General features: G+C 43.9%; 1 long non-coding RNA gene across 5 annotated transcripts in view; it reads left to right on the top strand.

The window, feature by feature from the left end:
• Positions 1-12,764, top strand: part of LOC147272627 (uncharacterized) — a 208,066-nt gene that overhangs the window by 45,955 nt on the left and 149,347 nt on the right. For all 5 annotated transcript variants that reach the window (XR_015115929.1, XR_015115930.1, XR_015115928.1 and 2 more), the window contains one exon: positions 12,664-12,734. This is a non-coding gene — a long non-coding RNA (uncharacterized LOC147272627). The remainder of the gene's footprint in view (positions 1-12,663; positions 12,735-12,764) is intronic.

Below are 12,764 nucleotides of genomic sequence, written 5' to 3'. Positions count from 1 at the left end.
ATTTATAATCAAAGGCTGACATCTGTCATTACACCCCGAGGGGCCTTGTCTGTTGTGATTACAGTTCAAATTAAAACTTATTTGCATAACAACTGCAGTCGACTCCGTTGCAACTTTTGGAGTTTTTTTTGTTGTGTTCAGCGCTGAAACTGCACTTGTGAAACATTTTTGGAACCATCGGCAGAATTGATTCTTGTCAAACATCTGATTATAGCCCATTCTCTGATGGTGTGTGTGTGTGTGTGTGTGTGTGTGTGTGAGAGCGAGAGAGAGAGAGAGAGAGAGAGAGAGACTGATGTAACCTTCAACTTCTATTCTATCAGCCCACTCATCAAGACGAAGGCCATCAACAAACAAACATTCAGGAAAATGAAGAGAAAAGTGTTTGGAGATGCAGAACCATTCGTGATGTTAGCCGCCAGGTTAACTGCCGCTCACCAAACCCCATAGAAAAATTACTAATTTTGTTGCTGTGGTTAACACATCTGCTCCAAACTATAATGGGTTCTTCTTTGGGTCATGCACCCCGCCACAAAGTTTGACCAAATTCTGCTGCAACTTAACCCAGGGAAAGTATTTGCACAGCTATTAAAGAATTACGGTACTGAAGGTTCAAGAATTACAGGAATTATGATACTTATGTTAATTCTTACAGCAGTTTGGTAATTACAGTTATTTTCACAGCTCCTCGACTGTGTTCAGTCATATATACATTTCTTATGCTGCAATTTAAAAACCCACTAAATGAGGATTTCTTGAGTTTTTGTGACAAATCTACACTTCAGTTAGCGCCACATTTAAATGCCAACACAATTGGCTTGCTGTGTCCCACAAAAAACATCTTTATTGCTTATTTGTCACTTTGATATGCCACCTTTGTGAATTCAGTATGTATTTCCTTCACGTAGCCAAACATTTGGTTCTCCGGAATCATGGAACCTCCCTGTTGCCGCGCCGTCGGTGGTGTCCCGTATGATGCGACGGCATCGCTCCGGTTCTGATGCATTCCCAGGCCTCAGCCAGGTAGCAAACAGCAGTAATGCTTCACTCCCTGGTGGAGCTTTGTGAATGCGCAGCAACATTTCCATGCTGCCCCCCGCCCCCCCCCCCCCCCCACCCACCCACCCACTTCACCCCCACCTCATCAAATATATTACCCCTGCATCCCCCCTCCTTAGTGCTACACTGCGCTACCGGCTATTTATAGCACAAACATATTGATCACTCCCTGCACCACCCTCGATCACTCCAGCTAGAATGAGAGAGAGAGAGAGAGAGAGAGAGAGAGAGCGAAGGAGAGTGCTGTGAGTGTGTTTGTGGGCTGAGAGGTGGTAGTGTGGTGGGGGGTTGTTTAGGCCCACAGTCTGTGGGGGCTCAGGCAGAAGGGTTGCCCTGTAATTCAGTTCCAGATGGAGTTAACTCTGATTAAACAGCCTCAATGGGGCAATAAAATCCCTGGATATAAAAATAGGCAAAGCACTCCACGAGCGCCGCCGCTGTAATGTCGCCGTATCAGACTCCCGACATCCAGCAGTGACTTTTATGATTGCTTTAATGTTGATGCTTTAAAAAAGAAAAAAAAAGAAAAAGAAAAAAGGAGCGAATGCATTTCTGAATTCATCATTTTCCACTCTGGCAACATCGTCAAGAAGAGAGACATTAATAAAACTACATGTTGCCGTGGGAAACGGCCCAATAATAATAATGCATCTCCATTCCGAGCAGCAGAGCTAAAGTTCACCGTTAAGCTGTCGCACTCCACTGTAAACTTCTGTTCTCAGAGTTTCGCAGGCAGCTGAATGCTATTTTTAGCATCGCAATAATCATGATTGACACGTCCCATTAAATGTAAATCCTTTGATTTCGCCAGCTTTGCAACAGTTTGATTTCACACGTTTCTATTTTTTTTTTTTCCCTCTCTTCCTCCTGCCTCCACTCACAGGTTTGCGTCACATGAGTCAGATGAGCTGTGACTGAGCCAGTTACTGCCAGGTATTACAGCTCGCCCGTTTGCTTTAATGCACGCTTCTGTAAATGAACCCGCTCAGGGTTCAGGATTTTGTCTGTTCACACATTTACGTGCTGGCATCATTCGCTGCTGGGATATAGGTGTTTACTCTGGAGGACCAGCAAGATACCTGCCTCCCGCTAATGTGCTCTGATTTTGTGCCTGTTAGTTTTTGTTGATTTTGCTAACCATCAGGCTGAATTTGACTAAACTTGGTGAAGAATTGTGACATGGACCGAGGAAGCAACTCCTAAATTTGGGTGCAGATTCATTTAACACAGCTAAAAATTGCATTGCATTGCATTTTTTACATGGAGTTTGGTTGAGTTCAACTAGAGGGGAGGAAAAGCGATCTTGAAATGCCCTCTTGCTGGATGATGACTCTCACCTGAATTCATCAGACAAACAAAATATCCTTTTTATGTGGGTGTTAAACTCCAAACAAGGTCCTAACAAAAGAAAAATCCTTAATACAACTTATGGATGTCTGTATTTTATAATACGTAGGTTTTAGAATCCTCAAAAATGAGGTTAAACGGCGCCAAAAGGTGAAGGCAGAATTAAGCAAACACTGTTTTTTTTCGATCATTTTTCTCCTTAAATGTGCTTTGTGCAGTACTCGTCTGTGATACTCGTGTCTTTGGGCGCATACATTTGAAATATTTGCGTTTTTAGAACAGTAGAAGTTTCATATGCCAAGCTGTACTTCATCTGAAAGCTTGAAACTACAAAAAAATCCCACGTGCAAATTTATTTATTTACACTTTTGAGGAAACAGCCTGATGACGGTGTAGAAAATAAGCAGCCTATGTGTAAATGCATCCATAGAAATATTGGTTAAAGTGATTTCTATCGACTTCTGCTTAGATTAGACTACAGCAAACGTGTGAACCAACCAGAATCCTGCACATAATCCCCGCTGTTTGCTTCCTCACCAGTCGCCCTCTCATCAGATTTGATAATCAGAAAATGACAGCAGTCCTCACACCCCTATCTCCTCGGCAAATATGTTTCTCCGCGGGCCGTGTGGAGATTGTGATTGCAGAGAAGCTTGAAAATATGCTCAGAGTTTGTTTTTTTTTTCTTTCTTTTTTTTCCGGGAGGCCATGACAAAAAGGTTTTGTGGGCGTTTATCGAGCTGTCCAAAAGCCACAGTGTGAGCCCGGATCCAGAGTGTGTCCTTGTGTTTGGCTTGAGTGGGCCCGACACGGCGCCTGTCTGACCTCCGGGAATCTTGGTGGTGTTATGGCTTATTTCTGTTGCTGTTTACAAGGTGGAATTATTTTACGCTGTTTAGCCGCAAACCAAAAGCTCGGATTATGTAAGAAAGGGACCCGGTCCAGCTGTAGTGAAGCAGATTTGGTTGTCGGTCTTTTAACATTTGACATGCACCGTCCAACTAAACGACATGTACGACTTCAAAAAGTGTCATCTGCTTTTCCTCTGACTTCACGTGTCAAGGAATTGTTTCTCTTAACAGATCATGCAGGGGAGAAAAGGGATTGGAACTCAATGCACTTTAAAGAGCACTAATCTTCAGCAGGAGCAGGTTTTCTTTAATCTCAGAGGAATTTGTCGGATTTTCAGACAAAAATATTTTCTAGAACTGTTCAACCTCAGTTGCTCTGGGTTTGTTCCCCTCCTAATGTGCAGTGCACGTCTGCTCCGCTCCGCCGCTTGTTCTTGCTATCATTTGTTGCCGCGTTATCTCCTCCCTGCCTTATCTGCTGTTTGTTTGTGTTTCCGTCGCTCCTTTGTCATGTCTGTCAGCATTTCCATGTTAATCCTCAACCGCTGTCTATAAATATGGAGTGTTTTGTTCACGATGTGACTTCCTGGTTTAACCCCTCCGACACACGAGAAATCAAGCTGTCAAAGCAACAAGGATGATATGACTCCAGAGGGCAAAACACAAGATGGCCGTGCCGTCGCTGGTGTGGCTGCATATGTGGTAGTTCAGCTTTAACAAAGCTACGCACAGCAAATTTTTTTTTTTTAACTGAACAACGGATTGAACGACCCCTTATGAAGGGTTATTTTGGACATCGCCAACTCTGATTGATCACACTTCCCATCTCGCGGACAATTTAGCTCGAGCAGCTTCGCTCGCTCGTTTTCTTCCATAAAAAAAACCAAAACCAAATGAACTGTAAAGTCTGTTTTTAGTCTGGTTTGTCCGGAGGATGATCGAGTCCTCCTCGCTATGCAAAACAACAGCTTCCTCCACCGTGAACTTGGCGCCACCTACAACAGCCGCAGAGCTACGAGCATTGTTCTGCTGCGGTCAAACGATGGAGACGGATGTCCCTCTCGTGGTGGAACACCGCAAATGAGGCGAAACAAACTCTATTTCTGCATCTACCTTCGTCTTGCATCTACCTTCGTCTTCTACAAATGAGCAGAACCAAAGTATGCAGGAGTCCCTGACACTTGAGACCAAGAGCACTGAATGTTGTCATGGGGGGGGGGGGGGGGGTATTGACAGTTGACACATTACGCTTGGATTTTTGTCCGTGAAACGAACCACGCAAAGCTTGAAAGACTCCACGTTGACGGACTTATCAGACCAGAGCAAACGGAACTCCACATAAACCCATAACCAGACGATAATGCGACTATACGAGCTGTGCACTCAGAGGATGAGCTCATCCGAAGGGGAGAACCAGTCAGAAAAGCCTCAGAATTAAAAAGCAGACAGAAGCTGAAACTGCTGTGTTTAAGGCCTCTGGAGCCGAACGAGAGGACGCAGGAAGCTAATGGCGGACTGAGTTCCAGACGAGTGGAGATTAGGTGATGAGCGGCGAACGCAGCTGCTGGATATACGGAGGGTATACTAGAGTTTTGAGGAAACACAAAAAAAAGAAGAAAATAACGGTTGCCATGGCGAATCAAGAACGCACCACAAAAGCGAGAGAAAGTAATTTTGCATGACGTGAAAATGAAATCATTCTGACGGGACCAAAACGTGATAAATGTGCTCGCTTTTAAGACTTGAAATTATATTAAAAACAACAACTTTTGGTTATGATTGTGTCATTCCTGCACTTTTATTACCTTACCCAACTGTCCTTGCCCCCCCCCCCCCCGCAAACACACACACACACAGAAAAACCGAAATATAGATTAAGAGCCCTGCATTAATTAGTGTCAAGAGAAGCATAAATCCGCCGTGTTTCAGGAGGATTCAAGTGTTTCTGACATGACCAACAAACACACTCCGTCTAGACATGTACTAAACGCTTGTCTGGTCTTAGTGCTTCCGCTGTTGAGACATCCATTAAGGTTCCTCTAATCACAGGGTGGAATGATAATGCCTCCCACACTCTCTCTCTCTCACACACACACACACATCCTGAGCTGTCACTTACACAAGCTACGTGACAGTGTTAACTAAAGAGCTGGGCTGAGATAGGTGGTCACGTAATTGATCAAGGTTGGCAAAGCGGGTTGTGGAGCTAATAAATCAAGACAATGGGTAACGGGTTTAATTATGGCTACAAGGAGGGAATCATTAGAGGAGTTCATGTGAAGGAGGTGAACTCTCTCCCCGTAGTTCCCATCCAGGTCACGTGACAAAGACCTTTTATCGCACAGGTCTAATCTCTCCATTACTTATGCAGCGGGTTAGTTCAAGATCCCTGCGTGGCCTCCTGGTACCGCAGGTTAGCCGCTATCAAGCAGATTAGCGCTTTAGCAGGTTGTCTCTTGTTTGACTGATGAGTAGCAAAGTCTTAAACACGGGGGGGGGGGCCTCCTGGGGGAGGGCTCCCCAAAGGTCCTTCCACACCACACTTCTCTTTAAGCCCAAGCCAATGGAAGATTAGGTCCCTGAACCTAATCATCCAAGCACTCGGAGGCCTTGCTTTGATTGCTACTGGAAGGCTGTTAACTCTGTGATTGATTTATCATGTCTATTCCGAGACCATTAAGAGAGATTAGATTGCAAGAGAAGAAGTTCCATTTTAAACAAGCTGGTTTTAAAGTGAGTGGAAGCAGGTTGCTTCATCTAGAGATAAATGTTAGCCTGTCAGGCATTGTCTAATGGCAGTTGCCGCTAACCGCTACCTCCATAACTCCTCTTGATGCAATAAATACGTGGTTCTCCAGCTTTAACACGGTCCTGCAAACAGTTCTCCAAAGACTGCAGCCGAGCAACTATCAAGGTGAATTCGGCAGCACAGAACGCCCTTGATTGATTCCAGCCAAGCCTTGAAAATGCAACAGTTTGTGTGAAGCATTCATGCAGAATGCTGAGTAGCTGAGCTGGAAATTTAACAGATTCCCTCCCACCCACCGCCCCCCCACCTCCCCAACCCCAGGATTAACAAAGCACATCTCTGAGTTTCAGAACTGAGAGCATTTATGTGAATAAGTTATGTTGTGTTTGTACTGCACCGTCAACCTTGGTCCGACCACAAAGGGTTCATTTTCATGCTTCAACAAATGCTTTTTTTATGATCTTAAACATGTAATTATAGTTTTATGGTAAATTCTGTGACATTAAACGCACTGGAATCAAATGCAAACATTAAAATTCACCCTTCTTAATTTACATGTAAAGTACTAAAACCGCGACTAAAAATAATGATAATACTGAGATCCATCGATAAAACAGAAAACAAAAAAAACAAAACTGTTAGCGTCCCAAGTTTTTGAAAAAAAGAAAAGGTTCTGGGATTTGTGAGAGTGGAGACACTAAATGCAGCAGTAACAAAGTTAGGGTTACTGTGCGGACACAAAGCATCGCAGGAGGAAGAGTGCACGGTGAATATCCAAGCACCGCCTCCTAACCCACGACGGAGTCGTTTTCTTTTTTTTTAATCTTTTATTGTCGACTCTTCACATTGAAGCGCCGCAAATGTGCAAAGTCGGCGCTCGGCACCTGTGGGTGGCGATGGGAGTCTGGGATCTGACTTGATGAGAGAACCCAGTTAATATGCAACAAGGTATAAAAGTCATTTTATCCCATAGAGGTGTTATTAATGCCAGTGTGGGCACATGCAACGCTATTTGTGGCTTCGGCTGTAGGCTTTATTAAACAACCACAATATTACTTACTGAATGCATTACAAATTGTATTTGTAGCTTTTAAATATGGAACAGCTGCACATAAAGGCAGCACTTTAAATCTTATTAAATATGTATCAACCCTGGGCCTTTTTTTTTCTTTTCTTCCCATCTTACGCTTTGTTCAGCTGGCAACCTGATTCAGTGAGCCGGGTTGTTTCCGCTGAACCGGTGGAAATGGGGCAGCAGCAGCAAGCGAATCAAATTGTCAAAATGATATTGTTTTTGCTGCTGATCTCAGCCGATCCCGTACGCCGCTGTGATTATTTGACGTACGCGTCACATCCACGTTGGCTAAGAAGGCAACTACACATGTGATTTTCTTTCACGGTACCAGAGAGAAGTAGGTTTTTGATGTGTGGAACGTTGTAGCAACTCAGCAGGGTGTGTATTTACAGAGCTTAAACATCTACTTAAACAATTCAGTGTGTGTGTGTGTGTGTGGTAAATCTAAAGGTTTGAAGGTGACTGCTGTCTCTGATTCACAGCCGGCATGTCTCCTCTTTTGATTCCTCCTCTACGTGCTCTTTTGCAGTGTGCCCCTGGGGGTAGACATAGGAAATGTACCTCTGCATAAAAAGTGTGCTGCTCAACTTTCCAAGCAAACTGCAGAGCTGTGTGTGTGTGTGTGTGTGTGTGTGTGTGTGTGTGTGTATATTTGGTGTTTTGACTTTCTACCTACCGGAGAGGCAGAAAATAATATTTTGACTTGGATAATGTTAGCTAATGAGCCATTTCCTTGGATCCTGTCTCTGAACCGAAGCATCCCTCAGAGATAGCCTGGCAGACGCTGTGCAGTCCTGGCTCTAGCACTTAGAAAACAGATGCAGTCTTGCGTAGAGGGCTGCTCAAAATGCAGGACGGATCCGTTTGTATACGACGGTTAGGAGTTCCTGATGGAATGCCGGGTTTTCAATATCACACACGGCGCACAGGATTTTCAGGATCAAAGGGACTGTCTGACATACTGTGGAGTAACGGAGCGATTCGTGTTGTGGTCTAGACCACCTGAACTGAGACCAAGACCACAGTGTAGGAAGACCAAGAGCAGGACTTAAAGAGGTCATATAAGTCAAGACAAAGACTGAGACAAGGTGAGACCGAATCAAGACCAGAACCAGGAGGCAGGGGGAGCAGCAAAGCTCTGGTCATGTTCCAAAGTAACTCATCAAGTTACTGGTTGCTTTTGAGACTGAGTGTTGTAAGTAACCAATCAAATCATGTCAAGGAAGCGTCATCGGCTCACTGCCATCGATCGGTGGCACAAATGAAAGATGATTAGCAATGCTAACATTAGCCAGCAGCTGCTAATGTTCAAAAGGGCAAAGAGTCGATTCTGTGAACCGGGTTCAAATAAGCCATGTTTTACCCCACCCGTTACCATGACAACAAGTGGACTGGGTGTGATCGGTCGAGTTCAGATGGCGATGCTACGACAACTTAAAGTTTGGTTTTGACAACTTGCAACTGATCATTACCTTTCTAACGGCAGTTAGCAACGCCCCCAGCCGTGTCAGGCCTCGGTCCTGCGCGGGTCGGGGTCACAGCTGTCGCCGGTTGGTTCAGTTCCTGGTAGAACAGTTCTGAGGGGGTCGGAACTCTCCCGGTGTCTCAGGAATGAATTAGTTTTTGAAGTGTTAGCTAAAAAAAAAGAAGCCCCCCCCCCCAAAAAAACCCCATCTGTAAATGTGGAATGATACACTTTTCAGTGCGGTTGCCAGGGTGTTGAGTGACTCTATGCTCAGAACGGGAATGTTTCATGGCGCTGATGTATTGTGAGGAAAAGGTGCAATGTTGGTATGATTTGAGGAAAAGCCACAGTGAGGTGTTGCATTCACGCTTCCCTGCTTATCTTTTGTCCTTTAAGGACCGCTGACCTTGTTTCTCTGGGAAGTCTGCTTACACACAACCTTTGTTCCAATCTACATTGCAGACACACACACACACACACACGCGCGCGCGCACGCACGCACGTCCACGCTCTGCACTCACTTGCCTTTGATTTATCTCTGCTTTGTCATCCAGCTTTTGTTTGCAGCCAATAAAGAGCAGATCTCCCGACAGGAGCAGTAGTACATTGAAGATGAGAACATACCTTATGTGACACACAGACACCAGGATGCATGTTTGCCTGTATTCACAAAATAATTCTACCTTGGACAAAGGCAACAAGTCTGCAAAGATGTCCTGATGTCCTCCCAGAGCCTTGCGACCAAGCGTTTTGGCCAAATGAAACAGGCTTTGAAAGGCAGAGGAGGCAGCGCTCTGGAGTTTACACCGTGTGTTTATAGCCGTGTGCTTCCGTTCAGACAGGGACAAACCCACAATTTCATGACATCGGTCGATGTGTTTTTATATACCTCAGCTGGATAGTCTTATATGGCAAGCGAAGAGCGTGCAGCGGAAAATAAAAACATCGATTAGCTTCACGTGCGTTGAACAAAGCGAACTCTGACTGAGGTGAATCACGGTATTTATATCACTGGATCTGTTCAGTCTCTCCGCACCTGAGCGTCTCTTTCCTTGGAGGCTTTTTCCCACCTCAGCCGTCCTTCAGTGGACAGTCAGGCGTTCGTATGTGTGTCACTCGCGGGGCCGCTAAACACACACTGGAGAGGGTGATCCAGGTGAAAAGAGGGAGCCTGAACACTTAACTTCTTTTTATTATTCTTTTTATTGTGGATGTGATCTTGGCTTCTACAGGAATGTCGCATGATGGCACTTTCACTCAAACCGCTGCATCTGATAAACGGCGTTCGTATTTCCTTGTGTAACAAAACAGAACAACAAACAATTCAATGCATTGATAACGTGCTGCAAATCTTTGTGGCGTAAAGATTAGCGATGCAAATCAAAGTAAATCAGCTGTTGATTGTGTGTTATGCAGGGTCATTCTGTGTATTGTGGTGATGAAGTGTTCGCACATCCATAATTCTGAGGGCGCCCTGGAGCACACTGCCAGTGCTGGTGGAAAAAAAATAGAAAAAAAACTGCAGTTTTCCTATGAAATCCTGCTGTCAATCTGAGTGAAACCACGAGCTCCTCGGCAGGGGTAATAAGACCTTCCGTCTGAACGTGTTCATGCAAATTAGAGATTAAAACCTTTTGAGTTTTGCTTTGCATTTTGGGATGCAAGCTGGCCTGTAGTGAGGACAACTCTCCCGGATGTGAAGGTGCCACAAAAATAAAAGAGCCAAGAAAAATCCCAGCCATCAGTTTGACTGCACTACGGTGGGATGGAGAGTTCAGATTTAGATTGAGATTATATTTATTCATCAACTAATCCTACCCTTGGAGATTCTATTTGTGCTTTCCAAAATTAATGCAGGATTTAGCAAATACTGGAATTTAAGCCGTTTATACAGATGCACTGAGGGCAGGAAAAAGACTGGGGGGGAAAAAAAAGCGCTGGTTCTCCAGCCTTGGGAACAATTCACGACTCTGGCAGGTCCGAGAACCATCGAAACTGTTTCCATCTCGTTTCCTCTCAATCGCTCACCCCCCCCCCCCCCCAAGATTTCATAAAATCCAATGACATGCAATTTTTTTTTTGAAAGCTAATAAACAAATTTCTGACCCGTATTAAAAAAAGAGGCAGAAAATAGATTAAAAAAGCTTCGCCCCCTCCCGTAAAACCGGCACATCTCACGCTGATTTGAAGAAATAATTCTGTGATTAAGTTTTGATTCCTCCTAATTTGTTTACAACTCTGCTAAACAGTCAAATTAGTTGGTGAATACCATCTAGTTTGATTGAGGCATCTGGATTGGAAATTGCCACCGACAGTAATAAATGAACTTTGTATGCCCGCGTCAAATTATCTTGATCATTAAATAGGATGGAATAAAACAATTAATTCCATTCTTGAAACAAACCCACACGTTCAGTTTTCGTTAACTTGGGTTTGAGAACGCTTGCTTGGATATAAAGTAAATTAAATTGTTATCTTGCCTCACGAAAGCCAACCCGCATGTAAAATGCACTGTTGCTCGAACCTCTTCAGCTTTGCACATCATCTGTCATTTAGGATGATGAATCAATCACACATAATCAGTCCGACGTTATCGAAAGGCTTTTCAAAGCGAAGGAGGAATAAATCTGTTTTAAATATTGACAATATTTACATGTTTTCAGTTTATGAATATCATAGACTTGCTTTTATACAGACACAAATGTGAATATCTGTGTATGTATCATTATATGCATGTATTATTGATATATCATAAGCGTTGTTATACTCACACAGCAACGGAGGGCAAATCGTCTTCAGTGTTCCATTTTTTTCGGTGTAACCAGAACCTGGACGGCGACGAGTCCTCGCATAATTCTTCTCGCATTTTTTTTGTTGACGTCCATGCGATTCTCCCATAAATATAACTGTAAAAGGCGTTTGTGAGGGGCCACAATTATTAAACTATTCTCCTTTTAGGTCATTTTGTCCTTACAGTATGTTGTAGAGCAGTTAGGGTTCTGATATATTGACCTTTGATGCCTCCTGACAGCAGTTCAAACCAGTAATCAACTTGCTTTATGCTCTCGTCGTAAAAACTTGAGAATTGGAAGGTGAACACATCGGCCTCTTTTCAAGGCATTTATCCCTCCTCGGCTCACGCTTTCAGCTTCTGATGCATCCAGTTTAACCACAGAGATGCGTTAAATTAACCAAAACTGCTCCGGGCACGAGCTTCTGACCTCAAAGCCCCTACCGCTTTACCACCACAGCTTTGAAAAGCGTTCAAATTTGAATTCAGCAGCGGAAACAAAGCAGCGAGTGAATTCTCTCCCATAATCAACTATAATTAATTGTCTGATTTGTTTTGTAATCCAAATGAATAGACAGGCAACATTTTGATTACAGCTCAAGCCAGCTGACACTGACCCACTTCTGGCACCTTGTCAATAATTCACATAATCATCTCTTAGCGGGTAGAATTTTTGGACAACATTTTTTTCGCAGACATCTGTTTGAGTAATGATGTGATGGGATGCACAACGTGGTAGCTTTCCCAGTCGGAGCCGCAGGGAGAGAGGAACCCTCCGACAGACAGACAGAACTACGGACTGACAGAAATTGGATATGAGCGACACTGCTCTGGCGGCCTTAACAGACCATATTTGTACTGTCAGCCTCAGGGAGAAATTTAATGCACTATAAGACAGGAGAGAGGGAGAAAGATGGAGAGATAGGCACTTTCAATAAATACACACAGACAGGTGGAACTAAACCACTGAGCCACGCACACCTTTTCAATTTCTGGATGTGATCTTGCAAGAGTCTTTTTATCTTATGTATATTAACCTGTTCCCACTCAGTTTAGAGAAGCCAAACATGCACGATGACGGTGTGTGGGAGGAAAGACTTGTATTTATATAATTTAAAATGGGTTTGCTCACTGTAAAGCAAATAATTATCCAGATATTTGGTTCAGTCGAGGGAAAAAAAAATCCTTCGCCATTTGTTGTTTGAAGCTTAAAGTGGCTCCAGACATTTTATTTGCGAAACAAAAATGATGATTGCTGAGTGTAAATTACCGTGGAAGTCACCCCTCCAGTCTGAGCACTTACTGGAACATTCCGCCTGTCACCAGGTTCGAGGAGAGGCGGAACAATTTATGGCAGGAACAGCAAACGGATGATGGAAACGACATCCACAGAAAAAGTTAGTCGTGACGGGTCATGATTTTCAACA

Source organism: Aulostomus chinensis, chromosome 1, assembly GCF_037954235.1.
Source record: "Aulostomus chinensis isolate RoL2024-O1b breed Wild chromosome 1, RoL_Achi_v1.0, whole genome shotgun sequence".
NCBI lineage: Eukaryota > Metazoa > Chordata > Actinopteri > Syngnathiformes > Aulostomidae > Aulostomus > Aulostomus chinensis.
Note: the sequence above shows the minus strand (reverse complement) of the source record. Positions and strands in the feature narration are given on the sequence as shown.